The sequence below is a fragment of the Aptenodytes forsteri genome, unplaced genomic scaffold (assembly GCF_000699145.1).
Source record: "Aptenodytes forsteri isolate BGI_AS27 unplaced genomic scaffold, ASM69914v1 Scaffold146, whole genome shotgun sequence".
Lineage (NCBI taxonomy): Eukaryota > Metazoa > Chordata > Aves > Sphenisciformes > Spheniscidae > Aptenodytes > Aptenodytes forsteri.
The window spans coordinates 4,639,166-4,660,932 of NW_008795128.1; the positions used below are offsets into that span (position 1 = coordinate 4,639,166).

At 39.7% G+C, this 21,767-nt stretch overlaps 1 protein-coding gene across 1 annotated transcript in view; it reads left to right on the forward strand.

Moving 5' to 3' along the window:
* The window catches only part of PHF21A (PHD finger protein 21A), a 130,409-nt gene that overhangs the window by 80,398 nt on the left and 28,244 nt on the right, over positions 1-21,767 (forward strand). The window lies entirely within an intron of this gene.

The window sequence follows — 21,767 nt, forward strand, 5'->3', positions numbered from 1 at the left end:
CGGGGAGACACCGAACCCTCGGGCGGGCCGGCGTGGGGCGGGCGCGGCCCCTGCCTCTGGGAGAAAAAGGTGGATTTCTCCATCCTCCGCGTCCTGTAACGCACGAATGAGAATAGCCTGGTGGTACACACCGTACGTACTTCTACTGTGCGTAAACACTTACGACAGCGTTAGTATTTTTTAATGATTTCTGTAATCGCTAAGCTTCTGGTTCCTCTGATTTGTTACAATTTTAGAAAGTGAAGGTAGAATGTAGCCGTTCGCTGTTGAAACAGGAATTTGCTCAGTGTCTTCCAGGAAAAAGAAAGTTTTGTAATAACTGAATTAACAACTAAATGATTCGTTAGCCATTTTGGTGGTTTGGCCACTAGAAAACTGAAGTGGAGGAGATGCTTCTTATTTATTTGATGGGGGTTTTTTGCACTGTCCATTATTTTTAATTCTGTGTGTGAGAGAGAAATTTGCTTTGGGGTGTTTCGTTTTGTTTTGTAGCAGTTTCAGCTCATTTTAAAGAATGCAAAACCTTGTGCAAGTTTTTGGGTTTGGGGGTGTGTGTGTTAATGTGAAATACCCATTTATGTGCATTAAGTACGTCATTTCTTGGAAGACCAGTTCTTGAGGATGTCAAGGTTCCTGCTACTAAAACAACTTCCATGTTCTGTTAAAGTAACTTTTAGTCTGATCGTGCAAATACAGTTGATGAGTGCAAATTCTTCCAGATGCATGGAACAGCCAGTACTTTGAACAGCCTGAGCTTATCTTTAGTGCTTGTTTTACACTGACAGATTGTTAGCGTTCGGCTTTCTTACTTTTAGAGACCATTCCGACCCTAATTAATTGAAAATTAATACAGAAACATTTGTGGGGGAAAGTTTTTGAGAACATATGTTTTTCCTGTGTGCACATACATAGTATAATTGAGTAGATCTGGGAAAAAAAAATACAAAAGCAGAAAACAATAGGCAGAAGTGTTTGGTACTGTGATTGGGTTTTGAACAAAGTACAGCAGCAAAAGTATTTAGCTGTCTTACAACAATACTTATTCACTCAATGTTGTCAAGACTTTGCATAACTGAAAACAAGAACATCAATTTGGTATCAATGTTGTTAAGACTTCACATAACTGAAAACATGAACATCGATTTGACACCTCTGAAAAATGTCAAGTCCAAAAGAAGGATGCATTTTACAGATGCAACCACTTAAATGTTTGGGCATGAAAAAGCTTACTTTTAACTACTTTTGGGTTTATAAATCTTAATATATTTTGGTTTTAATCTGTTTGTAAAAAGCCTGTTAGAAGCGGGTAAGTTCCCTGCTTTTCATCTGCTTCATCCTATTCTGTTCAGCAAACTTTAATAGATTTCATGTATTTTTATTGGATGTGAATTTAACAGAGGTTTTCTATTTACTTCGTTGTTTGTGCACCTTCAAGACTGTTAATACTGGTTCAGTTCTAAAATTATCATTTACCAGCTACTAAAAAAGCATGCTGCTTTAGTTTCTTGTGCAGGTGATTTTCTGTGTTTCAGTATAGTCATAAAACCAGGATGATGGACAAGCTGTAAGTCTAGTGATCCTTGGTAGTTCTCTAGTCTCATGGGCTTTAATAATCCAGAAGAGATTTTCTACTTTTTTGACACCACCCCACCCCCCGTGTGTCAATTCTGGCTGACACTCAATATGTTACGATACATATATTGAAAATATGAACAGTGTTAGAAATTTTAGCACAGGTTTCCCAATAGTATCTTGGGCCCTTGCAGAAAGTTACATTCAGCAAAACTCAGTGTTCAGGCTCCTTTGATGCTGGAGCTAGTCTGTAGGAATTATTTGCAAATACTTTAATATTAACCTGAAGTCAGTCAAAACAGTATTCAAAGATAAAAATATTTAGCTGGATCATATGGCAGAGCTGTTTTAAGGGGATTTCCTAGAAGCTTTATGAAATAACCCCTTTGTTTCTCCATTGTGTTCATAACCAAGCAAGCAAGATGCATATATACCCAGGGAGATCTGCTGTGAATCATTTCACTGTGGCAAAGTTTGTAGGAAGTGGTAATATCTTTGATTCAAAGAAATGATGCCCAATCAGGAATGCAAGCCTTTTATAGTTGCAAAATGGAAAAAGCATATTTCAAGATACGAATACACTGAGAACAGTCACTCAGAGTTTTAATTGAAAACTGTCAAATCAGAAAGGAAGAGGTGGGTGGTATTTGTGAAGCAGAGTGAATGTCAGCAAGGGAGAGGTGCTGCATTGTATTGCCTGTGTTAGCATCAGGATATGCATCTGTAAGTGATTGCTGCTGTCAACAACAAAGTGGAGGATGAGTGTGGTGCTGTTTTTAATGATGGACAGATGAAGTTATAGTATCGAACAGCAGTATATGCATACAAGTAATGGTGCTGTAAAAGAGGGGTCTGGGGAGTTGAGGAAGAGTTGTTCTGTCTAAGGAGTTGGCTCAAGGTTTCTAATTTCAGCTGTGTAAAAAGTAGTCTAAACTGTCTGGAATTTGTGAAGACAGGGCACATGCCGAGCATTATTTATTCAACCATCCATCTGTCTGTTTCTGTTGGCTATACGTGGAGGCAAAGGGTGATTTATTTTTTAATTACAGTACTAGAAGAGTTGAATACCATCCTAGGTACGCAGTGTAGATGGCTTTTCTGAAAATATCTGTTCTGTGGTCAGCTAAGGTACTGGAAGACTGCAAATACATTCCCTGCTACTTCTGAAAAAAAAAAGTACCGTGCATTTATTGTTGATGATATCCAGAGCATGAGGATCCCAAGCGGACAAAATTAATATGCGTGGATGTGTACCCTGAACACTTTCTTAGTTTCAGATACTTGGGTTTCACTGAGTTTGATAGTCGGCAAGAGCACCAGTTAGCTATAACTCCTTGTTAATAAAGATTTTTGTTGCTGAATTTCCTTAAAACTTTGGTGTTTGTCCATGTTTGGTTTTGTTGGGGTTTTTTTTTGTTAAGAAAGAATTCCTTATAGGAGTCAGTAATCAGTTATGCTGTTGTGCTTGTGTGAAATTGATAGTTGAACGGCCTGGTGGAATAGCGGATTCTGTGCAATTTGCAAGTACAACTTTCTTCTGTGCCATATCACTGCAGAGTGGAAGTTTATGCTTTAAAATGTCTGGGGTATGCGATTGGCAATAGGGTCTGTGAGAGGAACCCACTGGCATGGTTATTTGTCCCAGTCTCTATTTACACCAAATTATGATTAGAGTAACTTTAACCATGTGACGTCAAGCAGCTTCTCCATTGCCACACTACCATCCCTTGCAACTTACAGCTCCTTCCTGCTGTTATTTCCAATCCATTCTGTGCTTCCCATTAAACTGTTACAATTCTAGTAAGCATTAGCACTTTACAAGGTCTCTTTTTCATTGAGCTGTTCCTTGTCTTCCGCTTTATATGCGAAACACAGGTAGCAGTTATATGATGTGACTGCACAGCCCCAGCTGTATAGCCGAAGTTTAAGCAGTGTAGTCCAAATTTAAAGCTAATCATGCCCAGCTGTGTCCTTAGTCACACTTCTCCATCCTAATTCGTCACTTCCAGTTAATTCCCACTAGATGAGCAGAGTCATCAGGTATTTTAATTTTTATTACAGATGTGTGATTTCAGCCCTCAGCTCTTCAACCCTCAGTACTGAGGCACTCTGGTCATTATGCAGGAGCTCCTTGCAAATCCCCGGAGCACTCTGCCTGAGGTGCTGATACCATCACTGCAGTGTGTCTCCCCAGCTCTGCTCCCCGTTGCACGGGGCGAGGGAACGTGGCAGAGCAGGCTGCTTTTGTTCAACCTCGGCCTGCCATGCCACGTGCCAGCCGTGCTCCTGTCAGCAACGGCGAGAGCCCTCGCAGCGTCGGGCTGTGATGTTCGCAAGGGAGATGGCTTTGAATGGGAGGGCTTGGAGTGAAAGAGGAAGGAAGAGGAGTGCTGGGGAGTGGGTGACAGGCAGGAGGTGTTAACCTGGGTGTCTCAGTGCCACCCTGGGCACCTTCTCTAAATCTGCAGTCCCCAGGTCCTAGCTCATACGTTAAATAGGGGGAGAGGCTCAGGCACCAGCAGGAGGCATAGCCAATCAGTGCAAGGGGTGGTGGTTCTCAGCTGGCAGTGCCGGGTGCTCCTGGGTGATGAGGTGGCACTTCCAAGCCAGGCTGACGAGTCCTTGTGTAAATAGTACTGGTTAGCGGTGCTGCAAAGGGGAATGATTTATGAAGAGTGAGTGTCTGCAGTTTTTAATAAAGTGTTTAAAGATATCTGCGCAGACCCAGATTTTAAGGCTTTCTGTTCCAATTTTAAATGTTACATTCCCTCTAATTTTAGATTATTTTAACTAGGCACAGCTGTTAAGCCTTTATCTCCTCTTCTGCCTCTCCTCTCCCCAAAGAACATAAGCCTCTAAAAGTCCACAGTTATCTATCTTACTGTAAGCCTTGCCGGCTATCACATATTTAATGAAGGCTATTAACTACCTTGTGATTAAGTTGAAAGAAATAGAGTAACTTGAAATAGGACAGTGACTAAAAAGAAAGACAATACCAGCTTGTATCAGAAGATTTAAAAAACACGTTTTCAAAATAGTGTGCCTTCAAATACACATTAATTAAGAAATTCTTTAACTTCATTTGTTTTGGGAACCACATCTATGTGTGTCACATCTGAAAAGCTTACAAAAAGCTTTTACAGGTGTTTCTTCAGAAGGCGTTTTACTCACGTTGCCTGAACTGGCTTGCCTGTTACAGTTACCTGCCTTCCCAGCACATTGAGTCAATGCCTTTGAGAAGTAAGCTCACCCCACCTTTTTAACAACTGACCAGTTCAGTTACTAAGAACTCACATTAAATGTTTTTGCAGTTTTGTTAGTGTTACTAAAATATCTCACTATTACTAATTTCACTTCTTCAGGTAGGATACGAAGTATTTTCTACATCTGAGTGTCTTTTGCAAAATGGCATAGAAGACCAGATCAGGGGTAAATAAAAGAAAAACAAACCATATTGCAAATTATAACTCATGGCGTTAAACAAGCCGTACAAAACAGTGGGATGACAAATTTGCCAGTTTATAATGAGTTAAGTAAATTATAAAATCATGTTATTTTTGGGACCTGTTTTTTGCTTTTAATGTCTGATGGTAATTTTCCAGTAGTCTAGTTTTAATGAAAACATTTACTCATGTAAATGAGGGTTTCGGTTTGTTTGTGTTGACATTATTATTTATTTTTGTAGAGACAAATCCCTCCTTTCTTTATCATCTACTTTCAGAAATCTTTTGGAATGTGCTGAAGAAATGTCATCCTTCCTTTGACATTCATGTTTTGTTTGGGTTTTTTCTTTCATTTTAGTTTCTATGAAGTAGTGTAAACTCTCGCTTAATTTGATCTGGCATCCCCGCAGTTGAACATTTGTAAGTATCTGTTATTGTGGCCCATCTGGGTTGCCATAGAAACCGGAGACCTCCATCCTCCTCCTTGTTGTTGGAAATGGAACGCACACAGGGCATCAAAGTGACGTTTTTCTAGTACAAGTGAGAGCCCTGTGAAGAGCCAAACAGAAAGGTTTCTTACTGGTTTTATGCTCTTGTGGCCTGTTGTAGCAGTTGTTATAGTACACCCTGTTTTCTCTTGAATATCTGGCAGCTGGGTAATAGAAAAAATGTGAGCATCATAAAAAAGCCAAGCTTGTGTGGTTAGTCTTGTCCACAGCTTTTTCCTCTCTATCTTTTCTTGATGTATTTGTCTTGGATTGGGCTGCTAACTAGTAAGGAGGTGAGGAGCATGTTACTGCAAATCATTTGTGCTGCAAGGGGCTGAAAGAACCAGTTATGTAGCACGTACATGTGGCTTAACGTTTCTCTGCACTGATCCTCTATCATCTTACAAGAAAAAACAGCCAAATAATTCTGGCAAATGTGTTAAAAGTTTTCACTTGCAAAATAGTAGAAATGCCAAGTGATCATTCTTCAAAACTGTATGGATTTAACAGATATAATTGCAAAATCATACACCGTTTCCCTTCCCCCACGTACACTCCAGCTGTGTACTCAGCAGTTCTGCCGGCGTGTTGGTGAATGGTCGTATCTCCTCCCCAGGACAAAGAACCTTTGAAATCACCGCTGAATACTAACCAGCGCAGCCAATTGTACGTGATTGTGGATTTCCAAAATAGGTTGAGAAATTATTTTCTAAATAGCGACTTGCTCATCAACTGAGAAACAGGCTCCATCAGCACAAAGGGGGCACAGGAACAGTTTGGTTTTGTGTGTGGGAGAAAAATCTTAGTACAGTCTGTTCATGCTGAGCATGCTGTTGCTGGCCTAAAAGCAGCTGCCTCTATAGCCTCCGCTGCTGGTGCGGTTTCTCGAGCAATGTGGGTCACTGGGCAGGCTTCTGATCTTCTTCAAATTAATTAAGGAAATCATTTTCTGGCCCTGTGCAAAAGATGGATCGTCCAGTTTGGAGAGCTACGCAGTGTGAGAATCTGTGCTGAAAGTGTTAAAGGCTTGGAGCAAAAACTCCTCTTTCGTCATTGCTCTGGTAAACTGGAAGAGGAAGACGAGGAATGTGGAGGCAGAATGCTACAATCCTGCATTATTTGTCTAGCTCATAATAAATACATTCGAAATGCAGAGCAGGAAGAGGCCACTGAATTATTATTACTATTTGCATAGCACTAGTATGTGTTAAATATTTCAAAAGGTTTTTGCAGACTAGGTTTTTGGCCTGCAGAGCGTACAAGCTAATTGTGCAACCTACCAGCGGGGAAACAAAAGAGGAAAAACAATTAAGAATGTGGGTCTGTGGGATTAAATTGAGCATGGTTTACTGGTCAGTTTTTGCATATGTGTATATGAAGTGTGGACTTCCTTTCTTCAGTGAGATTGTTATTTCTAATACCTTGAAAAAAATCTCAAAGTATGCCCTGCACTACTTGTCTCACCTCGGACATCCCGCTGGGCATAGGCCTGACGTGTCAGTGAGAAGGGACTTTAAAAGGGGATTGTGTGACTGGAAGTGTGCCCTTTTTTCCAAGTCAATCTGGTAAAATAGAATACTTTCTCCTGCAAGCCTTGCCTGCCAGCGAGAAAGGACTAATTTTTGCTTGTCAGACTTCACTACTTTTAGGTTCAGCTTTACATTGTCTGTGAGTGCCCTTTGCTTGTGTGAACCTGTTTCTGCTTACTCCTTTCTGTGTTTCCTGATAATTTTTTTTGGAGCTTGTTTTTTGTTTTCTTCTGAGCTTCCTTGCAATCAATGACAGCTTGACTGTCTTCCTATGCAGACTGACAAACGTGTTTTGGATTAAGTGTGTTTTTGATACGAACATATTTATATGATCCTCCAAACAATTACCATGAAAATCCTACTCTGCTTGTAATGAATACTGCCTATACAGTGCGAAGTCAAGTATTTGTTTGCACATTAAAATCTTTACATGTTGGGGTTTTTTTTTATTTCTGCAACACCTATCACACTGACATTTTTATTACAATTGGTTAATATTTTCTTAGCCTTTGGTCATGGAGTTTCTTTTTTTAAAGTTAAGTTAGATCACTAGTTACTTACATGCCCTTGCATGCATTTACTGATATAAGTTTGTGGGTGTGTAGTATAGATCTTTTAAAAGCCTCTTTCTTCTGCTTACATCCTACCCCAACTCCAGATGAAATACAATAGAGGATACTTCTATCAAAATGAACAACTAAATATGCCCTATTTTCTTGAGTATGTGCCCTGTCACATTTTTTAGAAAACAGAAAGAAACCCTGAAGCTTTTTTCCCCAAAGCACCCCTGCATTTCAGCGTCAGTTTGGTTTATTCAGAGGCAATATGAGGGAAAATGTTACCTCAGCTGCTTCTTTCCACTAATGGCCCCCGTACCTCAGAGCCCACAGAACCGGCTCCCTAATGTTGATGCTCCCCTTCTGCTTCGCATTTTGTGGAGGTTATCTGAGAAAGGGGGTTATGTGAGGGCTTATTTTTACAGACTGGAATTTAAAAGGGTAAACATTATGTGTATAAAACTTTAATTAGGCTCTGGTTGCAAAGACAGTGCAGCTTTAAGGTAGTTCTCTAGGTTAATATAGAGCTTGAGATCCCAGTATGAGTAAAGTTACCAGACCTGAGGACACAAAGCAAGATGGCTTGCTGTAATAGCCTATGTTTCAGTTGCTAGGTTTCTGTAATCTTTCAGCCTTTCTCAACAGCGCAACATGTGTTTCCTTTAAAAAAAAAAAAAATCCATCAGTGCGAAACCACGGGGAGGAAAACTACTGTTTTGTGATTTACAGCTCTTAGAGACAGGTGTGATAGGTGTCTTTAGAGATACCTGAGAGAGACCTGCTGATACTGTTTTTAGAAGTCCGTGCATTCTGAGCTAATAACATATTCACAGCTGAATTGTCACGCAAGAAATGCTGAGTGAGGGCCAATGAAATAATACTTCCGAGTTTCACTAAGACTGTCTGATACCTCTGAGTGCAGGTTTAGCTGGTCAGACCAGTTTGTAGCATGAAATGTGTTCATCCAGCAATATATTGCATGTTGCCTGCAATAGGTAGCAAGTCAAGCATATGGTCTCAAAAAAGAACTTGCACTTTGTTATGTGATGAAAACATACGGTAGTTTTTGTTTAATCCTTTTTAAAAAAAAAAGTTAATTTGCCTTTTAAATCTAATATGGGCCTGCAGAGGCAAAGAAGAAATCTTGGTCTCCCCTAAAAACACACTTATTATATATGTTTAGTATTGCATAAAGAGGAATTACAAAAGAGCTTATGTTCTATTTCTTACCTCTCTTTGACAGAGAACTCCTTGGAGAATTATAGAAATTAATCAAAGGCTTCTTCAGAGTTCATTTTACATCTGTAGCATTTACAGTCTGTCTTTAAAAGTTTTAACAAAATATTTTTAACAACAATACTCCCCCCAAAAAACCAAAATACAGAGAGTTTTAGCCAGTTGCACTAGGATTCTTTTCCCACCATTTAAAATGGGGTTCTCACATTTGTATTAGTGATATCAACAGTCCCTCAGTCTGTTAGGATTATTACAACAGCAGTATAAAAAGCCTCAGCAATTCTGTTCCAGGAGTCCTTCACCAGACTGTATATTTCTGTATGTGATAGGTTAAAAGATCTGTTCACCCACCTCATGGCACCCCAAAACCCTCAAGAGATCTTCTTTATTGACATAATAAAAAAGGAAAGTACTTGCATTATTTTTGACAGGTCTTCTGTAAAAAGAGAATGATGAGCAAGTGTAGAGCAAAATATTTCCTTCTGAAATATTTTCTAAGAGGTGTTGGGAAAATAACAAACGTTACCAAAAAGTTCTGAAGAGGCACATTGCTCAGGTGACGAGTTAAAAAAGGTCCCATCAACTGCAGCGTTGCATTCTTCAGAGGTGAGCTTGGCCCACTTGTCGGAAAACAGTATTCCAAATGGTGTTAGCAGCGATGGGACTGCTCAAGGAAGTGGAAGCACTTCTGCAATGCTTTATTCTGAAAGCAGTTTCCACACTCAATGCTTATAGCCAGGAATTTTGGAGCTTTCAGTCATGATTCTAGTATGTACTCCAAAAAAGATGAGAGAGCAAGTTATAGAGGCATTAAGTACAATTCGTTTGTACATAAATTCAAAATTCTTTTTTACAGAAGTAAGAGCTAAGTGTGGCACAAAAATGTGGTTCTGCCTTCCTTCACAGTGCTATCTTGACTGTCCTGGCAAATTTTAATCCCAGCTCAAACAAGATTTCATTGTGTTACAGTATTGAAGCATTATAGATACATTTTTACAAAACAAGAGATATGGATGCTTTCAATAATTTTATTCAATGTCCTAATTGTGTATGTTTCAAATTTATTAGGTTTGAGAGTGAACATCATCTTTAGTAGAGAAATTATATCTGACAGAATTCATCTTGCATCTTAGTTGATATCAAATGCATCCCAGCAACAGTGTTCATTGTTCATCCAAGAAATGACTGTTACAAAGGTACTTGTGTTTGCACTTTGAGCAAGCCTGTCTTAGAGGGAAGAACTAACTGTCCTCTGACTATTCAGCTTTCCTGAGGCAACCTCAGCAGCTTGACAGTTTTGGAGTCACCATGTTTGGTCACATCCACGAATTCTGAATTTATGTCATATATATTATAGGCTTAGGTGGCACAAGTTAAATTGCATTAAAGACCAAATTGGCATCTTTAGATTAAATTTAAGAAAATTTGGGAAAGGAGGTTCAAAATCTATTAGAAAATTACTTAGACAAAGAAAGTGGGTCATGTGTTAAGAGCCTTTAATGATCGCTCTGAAAACCAAGTCTCTTCAGGGTACTTTAGGTGGGTTCAGTAGCAGTGTTTACCTTTCTGTTAGAAGACAATGGCCACCTCCGTTTCCTTTGTAGTGGAGGGGATCTTTGACAACATTCACCGGAACTCTGAAATAAAATTCCTGTACCATTCTGAACAAGGACAGTGCTGGATTCATAGCTTGGCTTGTAGCACAGAGATTTTGTTTCAGGCACTTCAAAGTTACCAAGACTTAGAAAACAGCAGATCATTTCAAAATATTAGCTGGAGGTTGGGAAACTTAGCGTAGAAGAGAAGTAAGTTATATTTATTTATGGAGATGCATGCAGATGTTGAGTATCGCAATATGTTAAACAACAGGAGAGGGATGGGAAAGGATAATGGAGGTAATAGCGAAAAGAATATCACCATCACTCACTCATATAGGTCAGTTCCGTATACAACTTTATGTTGTGAAGTCATTTGAAACAGTTAAAAATTCCGACGGATAGTATAAAATGTCATTTGAAAGTGCAGATTTTGTAGTGTTTCATTTATTTTTTTAAATAATTTGGAATCTGTTCCAAATTGTTTACAATCCCTCCTTCCAAATTTGTTTCCCTTTTATCTGTGTAAGCATGTGCTGACGCTGTTGCTCAGTATACACAAATGCTAATCTACCTTCATGCACATGGAAAATAGCTTTCCTGGCACTGAGTTTAAAACTCCCATAGAATACATTATTAATCGAAGAAGTCTCTCTTTTTAGAAAAGCCTATCATTTATGTGGTCACCGTTGAGAAGGTTATAGATAAATATAATGCTGTTTGTTAACAGTGTGGTCTTCAGAACATACAACAAACAACCCCAGATACTGAAAGTGCATTAAAAAAAGATTTAAATTTCAAAAGTAATTTTCCTTCTCTGTACTCTGGTTGCATACGCTAACATGATCTAATTATAATGTAACGACAACTTCTTTTCTATTGCCCTGCATGCTTTAATGCTCTAAATGCATTTCTCTTGGCAGGTCTCTGCAGTGAGGTGAAAGCATGGTAACTATTCAGTTCCCTATAGCGAATAATTCCCTAGTTCTTCATTTGGCTTTCAAATGCTAGATCATGTGTCTATGAAGTTCAAGGAGTAAAGTTGTGAGGGAAGTGGGTGGGGTGAGGCTGGTGTCCATCTGTGTATAATTTAGCTGAATGTGACTGCCGCTCAGTAACAGAGCTTCAGCCCAGCTTCTGCTAAGTCTGCAGTGCTGAAGTGTTCCTTTAGTTACACGTGCTGGTCTTGCAGACTCTGCTGAGCCTTATCAAACGCAGCCAGTTGGTGCTGCTGGTATGAAAGCACAGGGGAGCTCTCATGTGGAAGGTTAATAGAGTGTAATTAGAAAGAAAAATGAACTGCTCAACCACTCTATCTCACTGTACCTGCGCTGAGAGTGACAAGTGCTCTGATCTTTTATAAACCCTAGAGCAGAGGTTTAACAGTCTAAAATTATGACAGTATAACTGTCAAACAAGCAAGCACGCTGTGAAGAAGTATTATGAACTTAGGGATAGGAATGTTTACATTCCCTTATGTGGTCTCTGTTAGTACTTTTTTTCATGCTGGATATTGTCCATATTGATATAACAGGTCTCAGATGCATTTTCCTGCAAGGTGTCCATCAAAGCCAGAAAGCTCTTTGTGTTCCATGTGTGGCTTCTTCGTGTCTGCGCATCGTGTTACTGTTACCTTGCTGGATGAAGTGATGACACCTTCCTAAGGCATTTTGATAGTAAGGGATTAAGCTTTCATAGAGAAGAGTTCTGACGGGAGCAAGAACAGCTACTGGGGTTTACATTCCCAGGAACTAACCAAAATTTGAGATTACACACGTAATTTGAGATTAGATACCTGATCCTGTTAATTAAGTTAGGTACTATGTACATCTGTTGAAAAGCATCGTGTTCATAAAATGGTTTGTCTTTCATCTAGCATGCAGATTTTTTTTTCTTTTAAAAGAATACTGATAAACTTCAGTTGTGAAACTGCATCTAGGAAGTAGAGGGAAGACACCACACATCAAATCCAAGAAGAAGGAGATTAACCAGTTTAACTTCCTGCATGTTAGAGGCCATTATATTCTACCCCGGTACTCCTGTGTGACGTCTGCTGCCTTCAGGGAGACTAGGACAGTTTGGTCACCAGGAGACTGCATTTTTGTCTTTCACATCTTTGTGTTCCAGAAAACAGGTGGTGGATTTGGCTGCCAGTTATTCTGAAGGCCCTTGCAATGTCAGCAGGTTGATTAGGGGAAATTTGCCCAGCTAATCCTAGCAGGCAGTCCACATCCTGCATTGCAGTGGAAGGGAAAAAACCAACATCCCAGCAAGTCTAACCTGGGGAAATTTTTTCCCATTCCAAGTCTAAAATCAATAAGAATCTAAATATGTAAAGAAAGCATACAATAAAAGGCATCAAAGGAAGAAGATAAGCTTGCTTCGCTTAGGTTCTTTTCTCTAGCTGTGGCCAATATCTTGTGTTTCAGAGGAAGGTGAAAAAACAACATTGAGTATATCTGGTGGTTTGTGCCTCTGGACATGTTCATATTCTGAAGGGTAAGACTGTCTTTATGCAGAGTTTCAGTGCTGGAGAAGCGTGCTGGGTACAGTGCTGGCATTTGCACTGTCCCTGGTAAGGGACAGGAATGAGCAGAGGCTTCCCAGGTTCCAGGGCCCTCTCCCCCACACGTGTACTGTACAATCTCGTCCAAAACATAGATTAAGCATTTCCTTTAGAAAGCTCTATAACCTTGTCCTAAAGACTTCAAACCATGGTAGGCCATTACCTCTCATATTAGGCTGTTCCACCATTTAACCATTTCTGCATCTTATTTCAAGGTTGAATTTGTCTACCTTCAACTTGCAGCCACAGAATCATCATTTTGCATTTCTCAGAGAAACTAAAACCCCTCCCATCATCAGATATCTTCTCCGTCTATAAATATCTATACCCGGTGAGAAGTCACCTCTCAAGCTTCTCTGAAATAAACTGGATATGCTGATCCCCAGTAAGCCTCACATTACACAGCATTGTTTGTTGGGTCCTTGATTATGTTTGTGGTTTCCTTTGAACTGTCTCCAGTAGCTCTGCGTCCCTCGTGAAAAAGGTAGCTTTCCATTCTTTTGGCAAAATGCCTGTTCTTGGGTGTTTTTAAGAGAGGTGGAAGTTCACCAAATCTTCAGTTGTTGTGTAGTTTTAGCCTTACTTAGCGAGGCGCTTTTTGCGCTGAGATAAATAAACACAGGGACAAAGTCCTCCCTCCCCATGCCATTTAAATCGGGAGGCTAAGGAAGAACCATTGCTTTGTTTTTCAGACAGTTACTGTTGACTGATCCACAAACCTTGATACAATTGAAGAACAGCAATTTGGGTCTTCTGCAGTGATTTAATGTGATGTCTTCTCTGTGAAGCAGGCATTTTTCTTTGTTTTGATTGTGCTTGGTTAACTAAAGAGAATAGTACAGCAGGTATATTTAGCTGGTCAGACTATCTGCATTTGATAAACTGTTCAAGTGACTAGGAAGAAGAGAAAATCTCTCATTTCAGTGAGGTGAAACGATGACTTTTTGCTCTGATAACTCATTCTGCCTGTGAAGTAGAGATCCACAGTGAATTGCGATGTGATGTTGTTAGTGATGGGTTTTAATTGAATTGGCGCTAAACAGTATGTGGTTGACGACATAGGGAAAAAGCCTGCCTGCTGCTGTTAGTTTGTGATGTTTGTAAAGCGACTGTGGAAATGAAATATTAGATGCTGTTAACAACATCAGAGTAATCAACAGGTGGTTGTACAATATAGTTTGAGCATCCAGATCTTTCTGTTCACAAAAGAACAAGTTTGCATTCTGTGGTGAAATAAAACTAGTCATCCTGCTTGATACTTCGAATCATGTGTGAAGCGCATGAGCATGAACTGTGTGTGTTTCCTTTCATGAGGAGGAGAGGAGGTGTGATTCAGTCGTCGGAATAGCTGTAGGATGCACAAGAATCCTGCCGAAGCTGATTCATTTTTATTCAAGGGACTGTGTTACTGTGCAGTAGTACGCTGTAAAATTACTTGATGACTATCCTTTCCACTTGTGTTATTCAAAAATATGAGGAGTTACCAGATTAGAAAGTAGACTTTTATTTAGGTTGATCATTTGTAAAACATTAAGTAAGTTTACAAATTTAAATTGCTCTACTGGGCTTGCTTAATTCATAGAAATTCAGTTTAAAGAATGTCACATTATGAGGTAGATCAGAGGGTAGAGAAGAGAAGCAGCAGGACTTCCCTGGCAGAGGTGTTGAGCTTAGACAACTGGCTCTCGTGTATAGATACGAATGGCTTTCCCATGGGGATGGTTGTTCCTGTGTGTTCTCTTGCATAGGAATAATAATCCACAGTATTTTTTGTGCTGAGATTTTATATCCCAAGCTTCAGTCCATGACAGATTTTACAAGACCACCTTATACACTTCTGGAAAACTAAGTTCAGTCAGAGATCATAGAAACATACTTTATGTTGAAGTACAAAAGAACCCTTGTTTCATTTCTGCACAATCTAAGTGGCTATTTTTTTTCCCTAAGGAGTTTTTTTTTTCCCCTGAAACAGACAAATGGGGGTAGGACAATACGGAGATGGGCAAGATAAAATTGAAATAAGCGCCTTTTCCGTGGTAGTCAGCAGTTTAATTTTTTCATTTCTTCAGCCTTTTCATGTTGAGGTGATCCCCACATTGTATTTGTGCTTGGAAGTATTTCTGGGAAGTGGAAAAACCTAAACCAAACCAAACCTCGTCAAACCTTGTCAAATTAAAAAAAAATTAATTTCATTCCTTTCATTCCATTCCTCCTTAATTACATTCAAAGTACTGCACTTAACTGTTTTTCCTGTTCTGTTTTGCCTGTTGTCATACACTTAATTCTCCATTCATTAATTGCTTCATTGTTTAATTATTGTAGCTGTTCTTGCAAGTTTCTTTCCGTTAACGTAAGTACTGGGGTGAGAAGGTAGATATTACATTTATTTAATACATAAGCTGGAGGAAAACATTGTATGTGTGCTGCTCCTACTAGTTCAGTCTCTGTTCCCTACTTTGTGCAAGAGTAAAAATTCTAAAATGAGAAGACAGTGATGCATAAGGCATTTCACAGTACAACATTCCCTTCCAAAAATTAATTGGTCTTGTGGTGCTGCAAACGGTAAAAGACACGGTACGGGAAATAAAGCAATCAGGAAGTCACATAAAGCAGAATGGCACAGCAGCTGTTTTTGGTCATTTTTATTTATAATTCTAGCTATATTTTTAAATAAAATAAAAATGATAAGCATTCGCCCCTGTTAAGAATGAAGGAATGAACATCATTTTCAGAACTCACATCATTCATTTCTGAATGATTTCTAGCAACTTCAAGTAGTGTTTCTCTATCACAAAGGAAAAATCCCACATTTTTTTCAAAGTATGTATGTTCATGTGTGAACTGTGTATTTGTTTAAGAATGACACCTGTAGTGATTATTTTAAATAGTTTAAAATATAATGAAGTGTAATAAGTTTACCAGCATTTTTAATGACAAAAATACTTTTCACATCATGCCAATGCTATATAACAATGTTTATCTGACGAAATGTCAAAGTGGGTTTTTACAGAATGAAGATTTATTTAAATTCCATTTTACACAAGGTACCCTATGCCATATTCAGTAATTGTATTAAAGATATTAAGACTGCAAAGCAGGCTCAGGAATTTAGGGCGTACCAAAATTAACTTACTTTCTTGGTCCATCTCTAGTGCCCATCGGTATCATAAGTGTATTGCTCAGATTATCCCATAGGACCATCATGGCAGAGGGAGGAGAAGCTTTCGGTTCCCCTAACATGCTCCACAACCCCTTTTAGACGTGCAGAAGAAGTCCTTGTATCTTTGTGCAGCTTTTAGCCATGTTTTCTGTGGGATGAAGGCAGCGCATGCTCTTTGGGACAGTTACTAGAGTGTTGGCAATGCAACCATTGACTGGATATGGTTAAGATATCTGTGTATTTAACAAAAACTTAAAAAAAAATTAGGGTTTTAAACTATAAAAAGAAATAGTGCACATTTCAGTAATCATGCCCAGTAAGACATTCAGGTATGCGGTGGAGCTGGTCTCCCAGTGCCACTGCTCCGTTCCCGTTCAGCACACAAGAACCCCTGCCCCAAGAGAGTCCTTTCTGACTGAAAGGTATAGGTGCCAGTTTGATCATCTTTAAGAAGTAGGAAATTCTACCATGCTTTTTTCTTGGAATAAAATTCTTTCTAATGTAGTTGGTTTAGATTTTTTTGTTGATTAAAAAGATCTGGATATGAGTGAAACACAGCCAGAAGTGCAAAATTCCATAAAAATACAGGATAACCACAGAAATAGCTGAAAATATTTCTATAGTCCTTTGATCAGTCTTTCAATGGAATTAAATTCTAGTTGTTTTGTGCAACAGGTTTTTTTTCCTCACTGGTGTAGATTCTGCGTCATCAATTTCTATAATTGGATTTCACTATTTTAAATTTTAGATACTATCTTAAAGCAGTAGATGAGTGAGTGTACAATTATTCTCCTTGCTTGTAATTTTCCACTCCCAAATTCCACTCCCAAAATGCACCCTCTTTGCAGGTTAAAGACTAACTGTGCCAGGGCTCCAAAATCTTTTAGCTTCTTTCTGCCATGAAGTTTTGGTATCTTTCTGTTTTGTCAAAAAGCAGAGGTATTTCACTTCTCTTTGGGTAGCAACAGGGGATGGGGCTGGCAAGGAGAGGGGTGGGAGGCTGGAAAGGAAGATTGCAGAGCAGTGAAATTCTCTCCATCCTCCCCACTCCCAAGTTGGAGCTTATTTGAAATCAGTACTTTCTCTTACCATTTCAGTCTCAGCAGTTGGCAACTTTTATATCCCAGAGAACACTTCTTGGTCATTAGAGGGAACGGGTAGCAGAGGATCCCTAATAGCTGAGTTCCTGGAATTGGTGGAGCAGGAAAGCGGGTCACTAGCAGGCAGCTGAGCAATTCAAACCACATCAGCTTTGTTTTTGTGATATGAAAGGTATGCATTGCAAGGCTAGTTAGTACTTTACTTTTTTCTCTCATTTTTAGAAGATTTTTATGTTTTAATTTTTAGAGATTTTTGAAGTTTAAAAACAGACCTTCCTTTAGATATTTATGCCTTTCTGAATGTGTTTCCTGGATGAAGAAGAAAACGTGTCACCAAATATAACAAAGGATCTAGTATTTAAAAAATTGCTGTACTCGGAGAACTACTTTGTTATTGATTGATTAAGATGGAAATAATGCTTAGCTAATAATGTTATACTTAAACCTTACTAAGCTTTAAGTTTGCTCCAAGGACTTTCCTGATCTTACAGCAACATATTCATGATAGTTTTTTACATAAGCAGAGAGAAGACACCTTTTGGTGCAGATCTATTGCCAACAAGACGTAGAGGCAGATTTTCTGCTTAATCAAACCAAAATAATCTCCTAATGCTGTGTTATAGGATCTGGCCTGTGGCATGAATGAGAAGGTGGTATCGCTAAATGTCACAATATTGATTACGATTATTACCTTTAAGAAAGGGTCATGTAAGATGTCTAGGGCTCTGTGAACTCAGTGGTGCGAACGGTTCTTGATGAGATCAGCAATGAAGATGTCAAGACAGCAAGAGCTATGAGATTAGGTAGTATGCTTACAGGGCACTGTTCGACAAAGGGGTTTTGAAGTAGTCCGATAGTAACCATTGCAGAGGGCTAGCAGTTACTTTTTGGGTAGAATACAGTTTGGAAGAAAGGATGTGATTATTTATTTCTTTCATGTTCTAGATGTAAAGAGAGTATTGGCATTCAGCTTGGAAGAAAATTCTGTAAACTTGAAAGACAAATGCTTTTTATGCATTTTTAGTGTTGCAGGAAACTGAACTATTTTAGGAATATGGGGAGGGTTAGAGCTTTCTGACGTTCAGAAAACTATTATGTTGTGTTTATGATGATGTGTTTATGACTGAGTTAATCTCAATTTAAAATTTTGAATTTGTCAGTAAGAAATTAAATATTCTTAAATAAGAGTGGGAAGGAAAAATGGCAACGATTACATTTAAAGAATTAGTAATATTTCTTAAGAGTTCTGTGGCACTTTTAGATAACCTCAGTCTCGCTGGCACTCGATCTCTAAGGCGTGTATCTACGACTTTATACCAGCCTTGGCAAATTTCAGTCATACAGATTGTACTTTCTGCAGCACAAACCGCCTTCAAAATTGATTAAGAACAGTCAAATAACTCAAGAACAATTTCAAAATACAGTTTTAATGAAGTATCAAGTCTGACAGTAGACAAGAGTTTCTTTCATACTGCCCTCCTGTTTAATCCCCTACAAAACGAGGCTCTGCTAACATTGCTGCAGACAGACACGTGCTGGGGCTCTTGTGCGGCTGCAGAGCAGCGGGGGCCGCCGGGCGCCGCGGAGGGGGGGGGGGGGGGGGGGCCGAGGAGCTGTGCGGTGTCAGACCGACAGCGTGCATTGAGACCGTGCAGAGGAGGACGCAGCAGAGGGTAGTGCTGAAAATTGGCGTAGATCTGCTCTTAGTTCCTGTGTAGGTGCAACCCTGAGAGTCTCGTCTGGTTTTGCTAATTAAGCTAAGTAATTTTGGAATATGTTGTTCAGAGTCCTTCTTGATAAGTACTAGCAAACAGATAATCCCAACAGTCTTGCAGATAGTAAAATGATTTCTGTAGTTTCAGTGTGGTATTACTGACAGTTGGTAGAAGCAGCTTAATAAACTGAGTAAGCAATTGGCACGCACTGCAAACTTCAGTTTTACTCTCTGAATCTTAAAAGCATTAGATGTTTCTTCCAATTTAGTATCTGCATAATGGATATGGATGGCAGGATATGCTGCTGCCAGGCAGCTCTCAGCAGCCTCTAACAGGCTAGCGTAGACTTCCAGAGCAACAGCGTTTTTCCACTCATGTTATCCATCTTGTGCCAAATATGCTAAGCCTCAGTTTTTGCGCAAGGCACTACTAAAAGTTGTGCTTCGGCCCTGTTTTTCCCCAGCTCTGCACGCCGTGGGTCGGGCCCGGGGGTGGAACAGGCGGCGTGTGAATGCGATGTGACTCACCTCGCTCCTGCTCCCGTCCTTGCTGGCTCTCGCCCTGCCGTAGCAGTATGGCAGAGGAGTCCTCCAGCCTGCCTCTCCCTCTCCTCTCTCCATCTCTTTTTATTTTTTTAAAATCCTTTCACTAATGTTCCCTACCATTATAAAGAACAAGATGGAAATGAATTCTTGGGCCACTCCTGCTGATTTCCTCCAGTTAGGGAATCAGTAGAGGAGCACCATTATCACTGAATTTCATACAGGCAGCTGTGGAAGACAAAAACTCCCTTCCTGTTCATGTCGGGTACAGTAATTCTTTAGCCTCCTGTGCAGTGTATGTGCAGTCCAGCTTTTGGCAGGTATTCCATAGGCATGTTGCATTATTTCCTCTCCTACTTTGCTCCGTTCTCCTCTCCTCCCCCTTGGGTTACTCTCTGGAAATGTTTTTTCAGCTCTTCTATCTGCTTGCTGACACGGCACTTTGGTTTGCATGTTAACATGGTTGATCTTTTCAGGAAGCAATTTTAAATGATTGTTCAGTTATTACGGGTATGAATGAGCTGATAGACACAGGCCATTTAAAACTATGTAAAATATCTGAATTAGAAAAATGCCTTCTACATTCTTATTACCATTATTTCTTCCTTGTTCTAGAAGGTAACAAACAATTTACAGCTTTCAGGCTTTGGCAGCTTTTAGCACTTTTCTGGATGCAGTGTAAAATAGTTCCCTCACACTGCCGTCCAATACCAACTTCCTGAATTTTCCGTCAGGCTGGGCCTGTGTTTCTCTTGTCGTCGGAGCTGAGCGTGCATCCCCAGCCAGGGTTGGGGGGTTTGTAGAAGCCAGGCAGCCCTCCTTCTGTACACCTCTGGGTCGCTGAATTCAGTCTTTTGCAAAAAGGTCAGTCATGTGAGATCACAGTGTTCAACCTTATGAAACAGGGGTGTCTTTTTGGTTGACTTGTGTGTTTTATTTGGCTTTTTAAAGTTCCAGTTCTCAAATCTGCCAATTTGGGACCCTGCATCTTTTGTTATCTGCTTCTGGGCTAGAGGTACACGTTCAGTGTGTGAGGCACAGCACAGTTTTAACTCATCATAAGCAAGATACTCGGAATCAAATGTCTACAGTATGTCCACAAGAACTATGCAGAGAACAGATACTTTGTTAGCTCAGAATTTCATAATCCTGTGTGAAAGAAATTTGAGGGGAAAAATTGTTTCAGTTCATTGTAAATAGCTGGATTTTTTTGTTTTGGTTTGGTTTTGTTCCATCTCTCTGTTTTGTACTGTGTCTTAATACTGATGCTTCAAAACAAAAATATAAACATTTTATATTGTCAGAATGTTTTTTTTCTTTTCCATTACGTGTAAGTGGAACTGCTTGGGGCAGCCCGCTCTGTCAGTGCCTGGCTCTGGTAGAGGTCTCCTGACCATTTCTGTTTCCCCTAGAGCTTTCTCAGTTGAGCCCCTACCACGTCTGTTGACTTCATTGTCCTCTTCCGAAGCCAACGTTGTTGTATAACTGTTTGGAGTATGCGTATGCTCTTGATCGAGGGGGCTTAAGTATATATCTAAATCTTTTTAAAGCTGTCCTAATTTGGGGGTGGTTGGAGTGTAGGAAAAAATGTCCGTTTTCTATCATGCCCGCAAAAGGTAGAAAAACTCTCATGGTGTTTTCACCCTTGTCCACACTGAAGTGTAATATGAACATAAATTGTAAGCCCTTATTACCCATGTGGAGACATGGTATCTTATCCTGCAGGTCACCTGGTCTGCTCTTAAATCTGTTGAGTTACCATCTAAAGATACACAATGGCTACCAGGAGAAGAAACTTCTTTTTTAAATAATTTCAAACTTTCATGTAGGCTATAATGTAGTAGGAAGCTTTTAAGCTGGGAGAAATAAATCTGTGCAGTTTCCTTCCCACGTAGGTAGCCCTATCTGATTTTCTTTCAGGTGACAATAATATTGAACAGAATGACCACACATCCATGCCCTTCCTATTCCCCACTGTGCACTCAAAGTGGCTGTCTCTCCACTCAGTTTCGATGCCTGGTACAAAATGGCATCCCCATTGCCTTGAAGTCAGCCCTGAGGCTTCAACCTGAAGTTCTTTTTCGTCACTGTGTAGGAATGGAGCATGTTTGAAGGAGTCAAAAACTTTGGAATCTGAATGCTAACAAGTCTCAAGTGAATACATGTTAATGAAGTCTTGCAGTGGTTTGTGAATAGGCTGAATTTGGATGGTGGGTTTCTGCAAGGACAGCAATGTCACCCTGCTGGGCAGCAGTACTCCTCTG